Raw genomic sequence first — 17,371 nt, forward strand, 5'->3', positions numbered from 1 at the left:
TAAGGATCCCAAAAACACGATCTGAGACATCACGGACCCTGGCACCTGGGAGGCAACACACCAACCGCGAGTCTCTCTCGTTCCCACAGAATCTCCTATCTGTCCCCCTAACTATGGAGTCCCCAATGACTAATGCTCTCCTCCTCTCCCCCCTTCCCTTCTGAGCAACAGGGACAGACTCTGTGCCAGAGACCTGTACCCCATGGCTTACCCCTGGTAAGTCGTCCCCCCCAACAGTATCCAAAACGGTATACTTGTTTTTGAGGGGAATGGCCACAGGGGATCCCTGTACTGTCTGCCTGTTCCCTTTCCGTCCCCTGACTGTAACCCATCAACTTTTTTCCTGTACCTGAGGTGTGACTACCTCCCCCTAACTTCCTAACCGCCCAAATATATTACCTCACCTACTCCAAAAATGGAGTCACGCGAGGTACGACTTCTGTAATCGAAAAGCTCACCTTCCCAGGCTGCCCTCGCGCTTCCTCCCGGACTCCCGCCGCTGAAACAACTGAAGGCTGAGAACCTTTCTGTTCTGTCTTTGGTATGATATGGATAGGAGAAATATTCACCTTTACTTATCGTCAGTTGAATTCTATGGACAATATACTTAAATGAAGTGCTATAAAAAACAATGACTTAATGAATCTGCTTGTTCATTGACTGGAACTAATATCAGTGATTGGGGCTCTCCAGGATTTCTGTCAAAGCTAAATAAGCAGTTCCCTCTGCTGTGTCATCTTATACAATCGGAGGGTTGCCTCTAGCTCAAGGAGCATCTGTGTCTCTGAAAGAAGGAAATCATGGTTTCAAGCATTGATCTTCAAACGTTCTTTGAAAATATTCTGATAAGAAGACTATTTAATGCTTTACAACAGATTTCTTGCTGATGTCAGCGTCCATTGTAAGTATGTCTGCCCTGTGAGTAATTCACTAAATTATGTTTCATTTTAATGTTCTCAGCATTTACCTTTGTTATGTTCAATTCTTAATGACGTGCTGTGCTTTAACTTGTCATATATATAGCATGGTAGCAATTAGTACAAAATCTAATCCCTTGTCCCAATCCTGTGTGCATTTATGACAGTTCACCTTAATCTTGTTTTTGAGAGTCTGATGGTATATGCCCAAAGCTCCCTGAGTTTGTGGATGATACACAGTTGACTTCAATTGCTTTATACGCAATCTGCTAATGATTTCCTAGAAGATTTTAGATATGAAGTTAGAATCCCGACCAGACTGTACCTCAATTGTTTGTTCATAACCAGTAAAAAAAAACTGAGCTCCATGACTACTTTTGTTATAACTGTCCTTCAGGGAATAGCTTCTGGGAATTGAGTTATCAAATCCAACATCGTAAGGATATACTGGTGTTCCACTTTCATTTTCAGTAATGTTCCCACACAATCCACTAACATTGGATTGAATAATCTTTAAAAAACTGGCTTGAGTATGAAAGATGCTGGTCTGATAACGTTGGGGTTTTCCTACATCAGACTGTAAGACATGTTTTACAGAATTGCACTATATTTTCATGCTCTATGAAATATCTGTTTATCGATGTCTGCATTTTCCATATTCCCATATGACCATCCATAGAAACTTGCTACTCTGTATATGTTCTTCTGATGTCTGGTCTGTACCACTATTTAGTTTCCCCTGTTTCAATTCAATTTCAGGTGAGTTCCCCCAAACTTTGATACATCTCACTGGAAATCAAGTCCTTGCTATTCCCAAAATTGTCACAAAAGTTAAAGATTTTAAAGAGTACACAGAATTCCCCAATTTATCAGTTTTATGAACCCAGTTAACAGAAAGCACAGACCACATTTCCGGGATTAACCAGAAATATTATTTATTACAAATAAATAGGTTTTAACAAACAATAATAATAAATAATAATGAACCATCGACATATAATCCTAATAGTTGAAACTAACGCACTTAATAAAACTCCTCCTCTGCCTGGACACACACAGACACACGGGTTATAGGTGGAAAGGCCGTTCAACTGTCCATTCTTCATCTGCACTTCCTCAGCAGAACTTTGTTTTTAATATAACAATACTTTGAAGCTCCTTCAGCCTCAGCTTCAATGTGAGCTGTCTCTGTTTCATTTAACTCTGGATCTGATTCCTGAGTCTCAATTAATGAAGACATGCCAAATACTTCTTTTAAGTTATCCTCATTCTTCCCACCAAAATCTGCAACAGTATCTGATGTCTCTCATTTCAAAGGCATCCTTTTAACTTTATATTCATTTTCCCTAACTTTCTCTTCTCATTATAATTCTAATTCTAGTTTTCTCATTTTCATTATTTTCTGTTCAATTTCCTGTCTTCTTAATTCTATTTCTCCTTTCTTATCTTTTTCTGCTCTTTACTTGTCTTTTCCCACCATCTCTAGTGTCTTAATTCTCTCTCCATGTTCAAGCATCTTTAACCATAACTGAATATCACCTGATTTGATTGTTTCACTCCTTAGACAACAAGGTTTCTCTTGTTTATCCGTTAAAACCAGGTGCCATTCTAGTACCTCAATTATCTTTGCTTTCCTACCTCTGCAAGGCAATACTACCTCCGGTTTTCCCAGCAAGTCAATCAACCTGGTTTTGAAAAGTTGCCTTAAGACTGCCAGGGACAACTCTGGTAACTACAGAAATTCTTTTGCTACACCCAATGCTTTGCCTTAAATGCACTAGAAAGCCTGGCATTTTCCTTCATTTAATATCACACCAAATCCTAGTTTCCCCTGTTTCAATTCAATTTCAGGTGAGTTCCCCCAAACTTTGATACATCTCACTGGAAATCAAGCCCCTGCTATTCCCAAAATTGTCACAAAAATTAAAGATTTTAAAGAGTACACAGAATTCCCCAATTTATCAGTTTTATGAACCCAGGTTAACAGAAAGCACAGACCACATTTCCGGGATTAACCAGAAATATTATTTATTACAAATAAATAGGTTTTAACAAACAATAATGAACCATCAACATATAATCCTAATAGTTGAAACTAACGCACTTAATAAAACTCCTCCTCTGCGTGCACACACACACACACACACACACACGGGTTATAGGTGGAAAGGCAGTTCAGTGATTCCTGTTCACCAGGTTTGCTGAAATGATACTTTTGCTGATCAGAATACTGCTTCTCAATCTTTGTTCTCCAGATACTTTCACTTGTAGGAGACTTTGAGCGACTAGTTTTCATTTATAAGGTTCCCTGACTTATTAAATAAATGTCACAGCTTACAGCAGCTGTTCAGGGAACCAAACTAGATACTGTCAGGTTGACATGATATTTATCCCAGGTCTGGAGTCATATGTAGGCCAGACCAGGTAACGATAGTAGATTTACTTCCCTGAAGGATATTAGTGAGCCAGATGGGTTTCTCCAACAATCAACAGTGGTTCCATGGTCAATAATAAACCAGCTCTATTTCCCTCAATTATTTAAAATTAAACTTGTATTGTGCCATCTACCATTGTGGGATTTGATCTCTTATCCCGGGGATGTTGGCCTAGGAGAGCTAGCCCAGTGAAATTGCCATTAAGCCACCACTTTGTTGAATTTTCCTCTGATCATTGTGTCTAAGAGCTTACTCAAAATTGATGTTAAACTGAATGGCCTGTCATCCTTCAGCTTAGCCACTGGTCAGTAAATAGAAGGCAAAGATTAATAGATATCAAGTTACTAATGACATGCAAGAACATAGCGATAACTTGGGAAATGGTGTGGTGGTAGATAAGCAGAGCAGGCTCGAAGGGCTGAATTGCCTCCAACTGTACCTATTTCCTGTAATTCCAATGACACGGTAAAAATAAGTTTGTTCTCATGTCTGCATGGTTTAAACCAGAGACTTAATTTGAACATGTTCAAGTGAGAAGCTCATCTCAGTTATTGAAATAACTTCTCAAAAAGTTACAGATCTGTCAGCCCACGTTTACAATCTGCAATCCCATGCAAGCCTCTATTTTCTTGTGACGAGATGTGCCTTTAAGAGATATTTGTTCTGTCTTATTTCTTATGAAAGCAAATATTGTAAACCTGGTGCTGAGATGAGTGCTCTATGCACGGTAGTGTAGCTAGGTTTGGTTTGTTTTTAAAGTAGACAAAAGAAGCATGAGTGGGTGGAGTCAGGCTCACACAGGCCCAGGGTTTCCAGGTTTCTCTTTCAGTTGATGTAGCTGGGATTTCAGAGGAAGATTAAATTCTTTGCTGCCCTAAAAACTTGAGTCCTTTTTTTTCTACTTTGGAGTTTTTCCTCTCTCTTGGATTGAAAATATCGTGAGGGAGATCTATTTTGCAGAATTTGCCTTTGCCAAGGGTATTTATAGCATGCTGCTTTTTTGGAACAGTTAATGAGTAGTAGTTAAATAATACATTATTTTGTTAAGTATTTTTATAGACTTGCAGTTAAGCCTATTCTCTTTGATTACTTTGTTTGTATTTTAACTGTAATGTAAGGATAAAGTGTGGTTTGCTGAAAGCCTAGAAGTTTGACCAATCAAAATGCATACGGAAAGCAATGCCTCACACTTGCGTTTAAATAAAAAAATGTTAGGGCCTAGGCTATCTCCTTGATATATTCTGAGAGGGTTTGGTCTGGTACACAGCATTTCTCAACCAAGTGGTGTGGTTTAGATCACAAGGCTGCTAGTTTCTAGGGCAACTCACCTATCTTGTCTGATTGTCCTCTGTTCAGCAATGCTCACACAGATTGTTACTGTTGAGTATGACTATAGCACTTCTTTTGAAATTAACACATATTTTCATTTTAACCCGACATTAATTCCACATTCCAACTTCACTTCCTCCTTTACGACATCTGATACAACATTTCCAAATCCTGTCTTCACCAATAACTCCAGCAAACCGACTGGAGTTCTGTGGACTGTGGAATATGGCTGACACTCTCATGTAACAACCTGATTCTCTCACCTTAGTTGCTGTTTAAACAGTGTGTCGCACAGTTTACCTGTCTTTAGCTCATCCAAACACCTTCTCTAGGTCACTGCTACCCTGTCACTAATGCCCACTGAGCCACTTACAGCCTGCTATTGTCCTGTAGGGGAACATGACATATACACAAGCAAGCAGACAGTTCCAAACATAAGCCTTTATTTACAGAAAGCAAAATGAACACATACAAAACTATGAGAGGCTGAAAATAACTTCCAGAATACAAACCAGATTTCAGCATTATTTTTAAAAAAGAATTATTCATGGGATGTGGTTGTTGCAGGCTAGGCCAGCACTTATTGCCCATACCTAATTGCACAGAAGACAATTAAGAATCAATCACATTGCTGTGAGTCTGGAGTCACATGTAAGCCAAACCAGGTAAGGATGGCCGTTTCCTTCCCTAAAGAACACTAGTGAAACAGGCAGGTTTTTCCTGATAATAAATGTCATCACTAGTCTCATTATTCCAGATTTTTGATTGAATTCTAATTCCACCATCTGCATGCTGACATTCAAACTCCAGGTCCCCAGAACATTATTTAGGTCTGTCTGGATTAATAGACTAGAAGTTATACCACTCAGCCATCACCTCCCCAATGCCTAGCAAATATTTTACTGTTCATGATTGCCTGCTGCACTCATCTCTCGCCTACTGGAAGTTGGTGCAGTGAGATTCTACCTGACTTTGTAGTAACTACCAGAGCTGAGCCCTGTCCTGGAAACTTACATATGCAGAATAAATGGGAAATCAGAATATCATTTGGATCAATCGGTGATTTGTCTTTTTCTTGTGAGTTTTATTTTATTTATAGCATTAAATGTTATAAATTATTCAGACTTATAACATATATATATATGTTATATATATAACATGTATGTCTTTTATATATATGTATTTGCGTAATCCAGGTTGGTTGTCAATAATCTCTACATTTTTTTTGTTGGTAATACATCAGTTATTTAGTCATGTTTAACTAATTTGTTTGAGTTCTTTGAAGTTGTAAGAAGCAATGTGGATTAGGGGAATCCTGTAAATGTTGTATATCTAGACTTCCAGATGCATTTGGTAAGGTGCCACACATATGATTAATACACAAAATAAGATCACATGGGGTTAGGGGTGATTTATTAGCTTGCATAGAGGATTGGTGAACCAACAAAATCAGAGACCCTGGAGAAATGGGTGTTTATCTGGCAAAATGTAACCAGTGGGTGCCAAAGGGTTTACTCCTCAGACCCCACTATTTACAGTTTGTATTAATAAATTGGATGTGGGGATAGAAAGTACTATAGCCAAATTTGTTGAAGACAGTAACATAATGGGAAAGTAAGTTGCAATCAAGGAATAAGAAATTTACAAGTGAATATGGATAGGTTAGGTGAATGAGTCAAAATTTCACAGATGAAGTTTAATGTTGATAAGTGTGAGGTTATCAATTTTCATCGAGGAATTGAAAGACAACTAATTATCTAAATTGAGAGAAGCTTCAGAGTGCTTTTGTGCAGAGGAAGCTGGGTGCCCACATGCATTAATCGCAGAAAACTAGTATGCAGGTGATGAAGGCAAATAGAATTTTGGCGATCATTCTGAAGGAAGGTAGGGAAGTGTTGCTGCAAATGTATGAGTCATTAGTGAGACCTCAACTGAAGTATTGCGTACAATTTTGGTTCCCTTACTCAAGGAGGAGTGTAGTTGTATTGGAGGCTGTTCAGAGAAGGTTCACTAGATCAATTCCAGAGGTGAGATGCTTGTCTTAGAAAGAGAGATTGAGCAGTTTAGGCCTATACTCTCTTGAGTTTAGAAAAATGGGTGGAGATCTAATTCAGGTATACAAAATACAACGTAGACATAGAACAGATGTTTGCTCTTGTGGGACAATCTAGAATGAAAGGTCATAGTTTTAGGATAAGGGGTAGCAGATTTAAAATAAAGATGAGGAGGAATTTCTTCTCTCAAAAGGTCATGAATCTTTGGAATTCCCTACCCCTGAATATTGTGGAAACTGAGACAGTGAGTAAAATTAAGGAGGAGATAGAATTTAAAATTCTAATGGTTGAAGGATTATGGAGAGTGGGCAGGGGAGTGGAGTTGAGACTGAGATGAAATCACCCATGATCATATTGAATGGTGGAGAAATCTCGAGGAGCTGAACTCCTGTTCCTAGTTCTTGCATTCTTATGATCTATTTGTTGTTGACTAATGAAACCTGGCTGACTTGTTCTTCACACTGAACCTGACACTGTCTGAGACCTATATATTTGGCCATATCATCAACCTGGCTACATTTAAAATTTGCTATGACAAGTGGAGGAGTGGGACTAGAAAAGGAAACATTGACCCCTTCAACCTCAATTGTAACTTAATCCCTAATATTTGGGGACTATTGTCCAAGAGTACAAATACATGGAGTTGGAAGTGGAAGTAATATTTTAATATTCATAGAAAAAATGGAAAAGCTATGTTTCTTAAGCATTATGTAAAGATTATACTTGCCCAAATATCCAGTTTTGAAGCAAGTATGTTTTCACAGCTGAGTAAGGTAAATTTTATTATTTTAAAGGTATTGTCCACTGACAATGGAAATATATGGGTATTTAGGTCAAATCCAATAGATAAGAACTTCTTAAGCTAGTGGTCAATAAACTAGATTTTGAATTTGGAGACCAAAAGGTATGTGTAGAATGGAGATGGAAGAGGCAGCAAAGATTCATTTATAAAAAAAAATCCAGAACGAGAATTTCAGAGAGAGGCAGGATAGAGAAAGGGAGTCGGAAATTATATTCCAATTAAAAGGCTAGAAATGAATGAGGAGGATTCCCTCAAATTTAGTGAATATGATCGTGGGGAGAAGTCTGCATTCGACTCAGGCCTCAGTATGGAGCTGGTTAAGATAGGTTGAAATTTAACATTCCAAAATTGAGGAATGAGATGAACAGACATTTTTCATTTGATTTAAACAAGTATCAAAACAAATTAAATTTTTAGAATGTTGGATGATGTTTCTGTGGAGTAGGCTGACTGGAAGAGTTCATGAAGTTTATGCTATGTGTTCTCAGGCTTCTGCAGATTACAAGATGGTCGAAAAGCTTATCTTCAGTATTTTTGAGGCAGTCCCTGCAGCTTACAGGCAGAATCTTAAAACCTCAGGAAGTTTCATGGCCATATCTAGATAGGATTTGATTGGATATAATATTGACCTTTGATCATTGAACATTGGCATTAATGTAGATGTCACGTATGAGAAGCTTAAAAGCTAATTCTCCTGAAAAATTTAAAATTTCAACCCCTATATGAATGAGAACCCTAAGATCTAAGAACCAATGAATTGCTGCAACTTGTCAAAAGTTAGGAAGATTTCTTTGAACATTTTTTTTCTAACTTTATAATTTCTAGAATCAGTCAAATTTTTACAATATTAATTTAAAAACTTAAAATAAACATCTGGTCTTTCCAACACACCTATGAACTTACATCAATTCATTAATTACCATACATTTCAAGTTAATTACTTTATAGTTATCTTTTTCATGACTGGTTTCAAATACAGAATCAGTACATGTTAATAATGCAAAATATGAACCACACCTGTGGTATGGCTACAGGAAGTCACATATTAATGTGTTGTTTGTTGACTTTGATGCTTATTACCATGAATACCATATGAAGAGATTGCTTTTAAGACTAAATTTAACAACCCAAACCAATTCATAACTAAAAGATAAGATTTAATTTGTTTTAAAAACTTTACTGTGAAAAGAATGCCAAATCAGCACTAATTACGCAGTGTAAGTGCGGGATTCCCCTTGAATTGATATTTCTTGCAATTATCCTAATAAGTGCAAGAGGTTTAATAAAATATATCTTTTTCAGCAATACTCGAGTTCTGTGCTATCAAATATCACAAACTAAAGGCAAACAATACTCCACAAAATGCGTTCAGTTAGCTCAGTTGACCGGACAGCTAGTTTGTGACACCAACAGCATCTGCACCGGCTGAAGTTGCCATGAAGGATTCTCCTCCTTAACCTTTCTCCCCTTGCTGAGCCGTGGTGACTTCAGTGTTAAAACCACTGTCATTCATCTCAGTATAATGAGACAGTGGGTCTGTGGTGACTGTACCTTATTTATATAATAGAAGTTTCATTCTAAGGATTCAGTGTAACACTCATCAGTATCACAGACACCTGCCAACGTTGCCTCCCACAAGTGTGGCACACGATTCTTGGCAAAGCCAAACAGGGGCAAGGAGAATCCCAAGGCTTTCTATGCATATATTAGAAGAAAGAGGGTAGCAAGGGAAAGAGTAGGCCCCCTCAAGGACAAAGGAGGGAAGTTATGCATGGTCCCACAGGAAGTGGGAGAGATCCTTAATAAGTACTTTGTATCGGCATTCACCGAGGAGAAGGACATGACTGATGTTCAGGGGAGGGATGAGTGTGTGAATACTCTAGAGAATATCAATATATTAAAAGAGAAGTTTTGGATATCCTAAATCACACTAAGTTGGACAAGTCCCCAGGGCCAGATGGGATCTATCCTAGGTTATTGTGAGAGGCAAGGGACAAAATACATGGGGTTTTAGCAGATATCTTCACATTCACTTTGACCACAAGCGAGGTTCCAGAGGACTGTAGATTAGCCAATGTTGTTCCCTTGTTTAAGAAAGGAAGCAGGGATAATCCAGGAAGTTATAGGCTGATGAGTCTGACATCTGTGGTGGGTAAGCTCTTGGAGAAGATACTGAGGAACAGGATATATGAACATTTGGAAGAAAATGGACTAGTTAGCGACAGGCAGCATGGTGTCATACAGGGAAGGTCATGTCTCGCCAACCTGATTGAATTTTTTGAAGCGATGACAAAGATAATTGACGAGGGAAGAGCATGGATATGGTTTATATGGACTTTAGTAAGGCATTTGATAAAGTCCCACATGGCAGATTGGTACAAAAACTAAAATCACATGGGTTTTGGGTAGGCTAGCTGGATGGATACAATTGTGAATTGATCATAGAAGACAGAGGGCAGCGGTGGAAGGGTGTTTGTCAGAATGGAGACCAGTAACTGTTGGTGTTACACAGGGATCTGTCTTAGGTCCTCTGTTGTTTGTAGTCTATATAAATGATTTGGAGGAAAATGTGGGTGGTCTGATTAAGTAAGTTTGCAGATGACACGAAGATTGGTGGAGCTGCTGATAGTGCTGACGATTGTGAAAGGATACAACAGGATATAAATCGATTGGCAACTTGAGCACAGAAATGGCAGATGGAGTTTAATTCAGACAAATGTGAGGTGATGCATTTTGCAGGGTCACATTTAGGTGAGTATTATACTGCAAATGGCAGAGCCCTTAGGAACATTAACATTAAGACAGATCTGGGTGTGCAGGTTCATAGTTCCCTAAAAGTGGCAACACATGTGGCCAAAGTGATTAAGAAGGCAAATGGCGTGCTTGCCTTCATCGGCTGAGGCATGGAGTACAAGAGTTGGCAAAACATGTTGCAGCTATATAAAACCCTTGTTAGGCCGCATTTGGAGTATTGTGTGCATTTTTGGTCACCACACTATCAGAAGGATGTGGAAACTTTGTAGAGAGTGCAGAGAAAGTTCACCAGGAAGTTGCCCAGTCTTAAGGGCATTGGCTATGAGAAAAGGTTAAAAAGATGAGGATTGTTTTCACTGGAAAGACGGCAGCTGAGAGGAGACCTGATAGAGGTCTACAAAATTATGATAGGCATTGATAGGGTGGATAGTCAGAGGCTTTTTCCCAGGGTTGAAATTTCAATTACAAGGGCGCACAGGTTCAAGGTGAGAGGGCAAAAGTTTAAGGGAGATGTGTGAAGAAAGTGTTTCACACAGAGAGTGGTAAGCGTGGAATGCACTGCCAGAGGAGGTGGTGGAAGCAGGAACATTGGCGACATTCAAGAGGTGCCTGAATGGTTACATGAATAGGGAGGGAATAGAGGGATACAGACCAAATAAGGGCAGAAGGTTTGTTTTTTAGTTTAGTCAGAGCATGGTGGTTGGCAAAGGCTTGGGGGGCCGAAGGGCCTGTTCCTGTGCTATACTTCTGTCTTGAATGGCGAGTGGCTCAGCTTTTGAATGGTTTGTCACCTAAGCCTAACTGATGTTCATCTGGTGCATTTACACCCATAGTGTTCATCAGTTTGGTACAATTAAAGCATTTGCCAAGCCATTTCAGAGGGTCATTTAAAGTTAACGGCTTTGCTGTAGGTCTGAGTCATGTGTGGGCAAGATCAAGTAAGGACAGCAAATTTCCTTCCTGAAAAGACATTAATGAAGCAAATGAAATTTTACTGCAGTTGATGATAGATTCATGTCACTACGACTGAGACTAGCTTCAAGTTATGATGGGATCTAAAACTATATCTTCAGGATACTGGCCTAGGCCTTTTAAAGTGATGTGCAACTGAAGCAAGGTTGATGTGAGATAAAACTTGTTCTTCTGCACCAAAACACTTCTGTGATTCTGTGATTTGTATAACTAGATCAGTGATATTGCTATTTAATCACTGTTTCTTTCAAAGCTCTTTAATTCAGCCTCCAATTGGTCTTTGGTTCTCTCGATTACCCAATCAATCAATTTGACACTTGAATTATGATAACCCTTAGTTGTATTCTACACAAAAATCCAGATATGTGTTGCAGACAGACAACAGACATCTCTGCAGAACTTTGTTAACTCATAAGTAATCATGATGGTACAGACAATTAGCACCCAAAAATTGTAACTCTGCAGAACTTTCTTAGGTTCACCATATTCTTGATAGCACAGGATCTCCAAAGATTCCCTTAACTAAACTCATTAACAGATCTCAATTTCTCTCGGAAAACTGAGGGAGCAGCAGTGGACATACATAATTCACAGTTCGTGCTCTCTTTGACCTCTTGATTCTGTTCTTTTGTTTGTTTTACACATGTATCTCCAACCCTGGCCACAGTACAGATGCTGATCTGACCTGTGTTTACACAGATCAGCTATTATTCATGACAGAATTAGCTGTCTTACAATTTTTCTCTTCAGCTCTATTGCAATATTTGCCATAGTTAAATTCTCATGAATCTGGTAAGAAAAGAAATCCCATAACCAATAGATCAGATCTAAAACTGCTGTCATATCTAATCAGGAATTGTGATGGACAACCAAACAATGAACAGGAGTATGGCGTCCTCAAATTTCCCTGTCCCAATCAATAAACTCTCAAACATCAGCAAACTGATGGAAGCAGTAATTGATAGTGCTACCAAATGAAATTTACTGACACAAACTGCTCACTGATGCTCAGTTTTGGGTCCGTGAGACTAACTTGGCTCCTGGACTAAATGCAGCTTTGGCCCAAAGACCTTTCTTTCATCATAAGGTCAGAATGGGAATGTTCACTGATTACTGCACAATGTTTAGTATCAGGTATTGATGCAGTCCATCTTCATATTCAGCAAGAACTAGGCAAATCCAGGCTTGGGCTGACAAGTGGCAAGTAACATGTGCATCATACAAGTGCCAGGCAATGGCCATCTCTAATAGGAGAGAATCTAACTATTGTCCTATAATATTCAACAACATTATTATCACTGAACCCTGCCCCCCATCAACATCTGAGGGTCACCATTAACCAGAAACTGAACTGGACTAGCCATATAAGTACTGTAGCTACAAGATAAATTCAGAAGATAGGAATACTGAGGCGAGTAATTCACCTCCTGACTCTCCAAAACCTGTCCACCATCTACAAGTCACAAGTCAGGAATGTGATGGAACACTCCCCACTTTCCTGAATGGGTGCAGCTCTAATTGCACTCAAGAAGCTGGACACCATCCAGAACAAAACAAATCATTTTATTGGCAACCAACTTAGCACATTAAGCATTCACTCAGTGCACAGTGGTAGTGGTCTGTGCTATCTCATGTTGCATTACAATAACTCCTGAAAGAAAGAGACAGTATCTTCCAATCTCACAATCTTTATTATCCAGAAGAAAAAGGACAGCAAATACATGACAGCACCACAATTACAAGTTCCCCTCCAAGTCTTTTATCATCCTGACTCGAAAATATATCACTATTTTTCACTGTAGCTGAGTCAAAATCCTGAAACTCTTTCCCTAACAGTATTGTTGGTGTAGCTACACCAAGTGGACTGAGTCATAGAGTCATGGACATATACAGTACAGAGACACGCCCTTTTTGTCTCATCAGAAGCCCACACTATTGTTGCCACCAAGATATTTATGTTGTTTAATTGCGCTTTTTTTCATGACAATTTTATTTAGGATTGCTCTGAGAGCCTGTTCAGGTGCATATCAGTTTAAATCAGTGTATTAAACATCCAAAACTCCAGTTGCCCCAGATTCTTCCTCCCAGGATTAGCTTGTCTCAATCACCGCCCACACTTTTAGTATATAATCCCACCCAGCACACTGACTGCATTCCCCTTGAACCTAAGATGTTTGGACTCCCCTAATACCCCTGGTTCCTACCTCTACACCCACTGTTGTTCCAAACTGTAAATACTCCTAGCATCCAACTGATTTTTATTCAATAGTTTAGGCATATCCCAGGTGTTGGAAAATGGAATTAGAACAGTTTTTGTCTGGCGTAGACATGATCAGCTGAAGGGCCTTTTTCGGTGCTGTATCTCTATGATTCTATCTATGATCCCCTGACATCTCTGGTTAGTGCACCATAGATTTGCTTCACCTTCCCAAACACCTGTCCCCAATCCCTGTGGCTCCCGCATCCTTCCACCTTAGAGTCTCACTCACATTGATGTCAGAAACAGTTTAAAACTGCTTGCAGTCCTAGGGTTGGTGGAGCCACAGATGTTAAGGATATGTGGGATGCTGGAGGAGGTGGAACTGGAGCTGTAATTAAACTAATGCACAGTGACATTTCCATCATCAAATGAGAAATTTGACAGATTTAAGAGCAATTTGGCTATCACCAGACTGACCATAAACAGATCTCAGCTCTTCAGGTTGTGACATCGATATGGGAGTATAGGGTTAGTATACAAAGATCAGTCAAGTTGTGGATAATGTAGAAGGTAGTCAAAGTATGCAGCGGGATATAGATCAGTTGCAGAAATGGCAGATGGAGTATAATCTGAGTATACGTGAGATCAAATGTTGAGGAAAAGTATAAAGTTAATGGCAAGACCCTCAACAGCATTGATATACAGGGGGATCTTGGGGTTTAAGTCCATAGCTCCTTGGCCACATAACTAGAGAGGGTGGTAAAGGCCTGCTTGCCTTTACTGGTTGGGGAATTGAGTACAAGTGTCAGGATGTCATATTGCAGCCTTATAACTCATTGGTTAGGCTGCATTTAGAATATCACATTCAGTTCTGGTCACTGCATTACAGGAAAGATGTGGAGTCTTTGGAGAGGGTGCAGAAGAGGTTGACCAAGATGCTGCCTGGATTAGAGGTATGAGGCAAAAGGAGAGGCGGGAAAAACTCAGATGTTTTCTCTGGAGAAGCAGAGGCTGAGGGGAGACTTGAAAGGAATTTATAAAATTATGAGATACATAGATAGGGTTGACAGTCAGAATCTTTTTTCCCAGAGTTGAAATGTCTAATACAAGGAGGCATGCATTTAAGGTGGGGGGGGACGGAATTCAAAGGAGATGTGAGGGGCAAGTTTTCTTACGCAGAGAGTGGTAGGTGTCTAGGATGCACTGTTGGCATAATTGTGGAGGCAGATAGGGGCGTTTAAGGGACTTTTAGATACGCACATGAATATGTAAGGAATGGAGAGATATGGACCAAGGGCAGGCAGAAGATATTAGTTTAATTTAGCAGCATGTTAGGCACAACAATGTGGGCTGAAGGGCCCGTTCCTGTGCTGTATTGTTGTATGTTCAATGTTCTATATTCAGATCCATAGGTTAAAGATTTTAATTTTATCATTGAATATTGTGGATTTCATCCCAAACTCTATCAAGCTGGTACTTTCCATACCCACAATGAGATGAATAACTTCCCTGTTTGCTTTCTCCCTCACAGTTAACCTAGTGACAATTGTGATCCTGTCTCGAGGAAAATTTGGTCTCTCCAGGTGTGCAACGTGCTACCTGGTGGCCGTGGCAGCTGCAGATTTACTGGTTGTGATTCTGGATTTGATGTTGCAACACATTCCAATTGTTTATTGGGAACAATTTCACTTTGTGTGGTATGTCCGCTTGTGTAACATTCATGCTGTCCTGCTTTATGCAGCTACAGACTGTTCTGTCTGGTTCACCGTCACTTTTACCTTTGATTGCTTTTTGGCCATTTGTTGCCAGAAGCTGAAAACTAAATATTGCAGTGAGAAAACTGCTACTGTGGTTTTAGGAACAGTGAGTTCTCTGAGCTGTTTAAAGAACATTTTTTGGTATTTTATGTATACAAATGAGTATGAACTTGATAATAGTCCATGGTTTTGAAATGTCACTGATGAAAATACAGATTCACAACTGTGGGCAGTATTTGAACTGCTTCATTACATCTTATCCCCATGTATCCCATTTATTCTGATTTTGTAGCTCAACGCGTTAAATGTTAGACACATTGTAGTGAGCAGCAGAGCCTGCAGTAGACTCCGGGCTCACAGTGGTGGGAAAAGCCCCACAGATCCAGGAATGGTGAGTTGAAGGAAATCCATCATTTTACTGTTTGTTATCTGAGGGAATTTCATATTGTTATGGTCAATGTTTATGGCGTATTTCATATGGAACCGGATGTGGTATTTTCTTGGTAATGTTGGATCTATTAATGGAATCATACAAGAAACTGGTTACATACTTCAGCTTCTGAGCTGTTGCACAAACACTTGTATTTATGCTGTGACCCAGACTATGTTTAGGGAGCAGTTAAAGAATATGGTGAAATACCCCTTTATTCTAATGTGCAAAATCATTAAATAATGAAAACAGCTGAGGACTTTTGTGAAAGAGAATTCAGCATACTCTATTGTTGTGTCAAATACTCCCTCACTTGGGTATTCCAAAGTGACTAATAATGTCTTTCCTGAAGACAGTGAGTCTCAATGTGCATGAGAAAAATCAACTAACACAACTATGCACGTGAGTTGAATTCATACCTCACAACGTTGACTGCACTTCACAAATTATATTTCTAGCTGATTTATTATTAACTGGGAGATCTGACAATTATGAAAAGTGCTCTGTAAATACAAGTCATTTTCTTCAATTGGTGCACGTACATAGTATAGTGCATTCCTAGAGTTAATTCAATAAAAAAAACTGACATTCCCATTGTTTGTTCAGTAAGTATAAGAACTTCCCTCTCCCCCTGCAAAATCTTGAAATCACATCCCCAAAGATCACACGTTGAACACTGGAGCATTGTGAGTAGATTACAGAGCTTTACAGAACAGAAAGATAGCATTTTCCCATTGTGTCTGAGTTCATCTGCAGCTATCTGACTACTCTAATCCCATTTTTCAGTTTTTGGTTCATAGTCCTTTAGGCCATAGGAACACAAATGGACATCTAAACACTGCTTAAACATTTGTGACTCAACGACCCTTTCAGACAGTGAGTACCAGACTGCCCCAATCCTCTGAGTTTAAAAAGACACTCTCCTCAACTCTTTTCTTAACCTTTTTCCAGTTATCTTAAATCTATACCTGATGGCTATTGACCCTTCTAGCTCATAAGACCAAAGACTTAAAAGCAGAAGAGGCCATTCAGCCAGCTGGGCCATTCAATGAGATCATTGTTAATTTATAACTCTCAATTCCATTTTCCTGTCTTCTCTCCATAGCCCTTGATTCCCTTACTGATTAAAAATGTGCCTGTCCCAGCCTTGGATACACTTAATGATCCAATCTCAACAGCCCTTTGCTGTAAAGAATTCCACAGATTCACCACCTCCGATAGAAGAATTTCCTCCTTATCTCTGTCTTTAATGGGTGATCTCTTGCTCTGATATTATGCTGTGATATTATCCTCAATTCTCCTACAAAGGTAGACAGCCCTTCCACATCAATCCTGTCAGGTCCCCTAAGAATCTTGTATGTTTTAATAAGGTTGCTTCTCATTCTACTAAGTTCCAATGAGTACAAGCCCAATCTACTCTTTTTAAACAGAAAAGTTTCCTTGACTGTTTGGAACTCAAAGGTCCCTCAACTTTATTTGAATTCCAAATAAAGTTTCTTCAACTCTTTTGAAAAAAAGACATCCCCTCAAGTTCATCCCCATCAAAAACTCCTGGGATAGGGACTCCTGGGATAGAGACATCAAGGGGTTGAAATACACACTAAAGTTTCCTGTACTTGTTTGAACTGAAAGTAAAGTTCTTTTGATACTGTCCCCATCAAATGCTACTGGGATAGGGACAACAAGGGTTGAAGTAGAGATAATCTTTCCTCTGTTCATTT

General features: G+C 39.2%; 1 pseudogene; it reads left to right on the forward strand.

Moving 5' to 3' along the window:
• The first annotated feature begins 7,769 nt into the window (after positions 1-7,769).
• On the forward strand, positions 7,770-15,893 carry LOC125484799 (annotated as a pseudogene).
• Positions 15,894-17,371: the final 1,478 nt, after the last annotated feature.

Source organism: Rhincodon typus, chromosome 14 (assembly GCF_021869965.1).
Source record: "Rhincodon typus isolate 14 chromosome 14, sRhiTyp1.1, whole genome shotgun sequence".
Lineage (NCBI taxonomy): Eukaryota > Metazoa > Chordata > Chondrichthyes > Orectolobiformes > Rhincodontidae > Rhincodon > Rhincodon typus.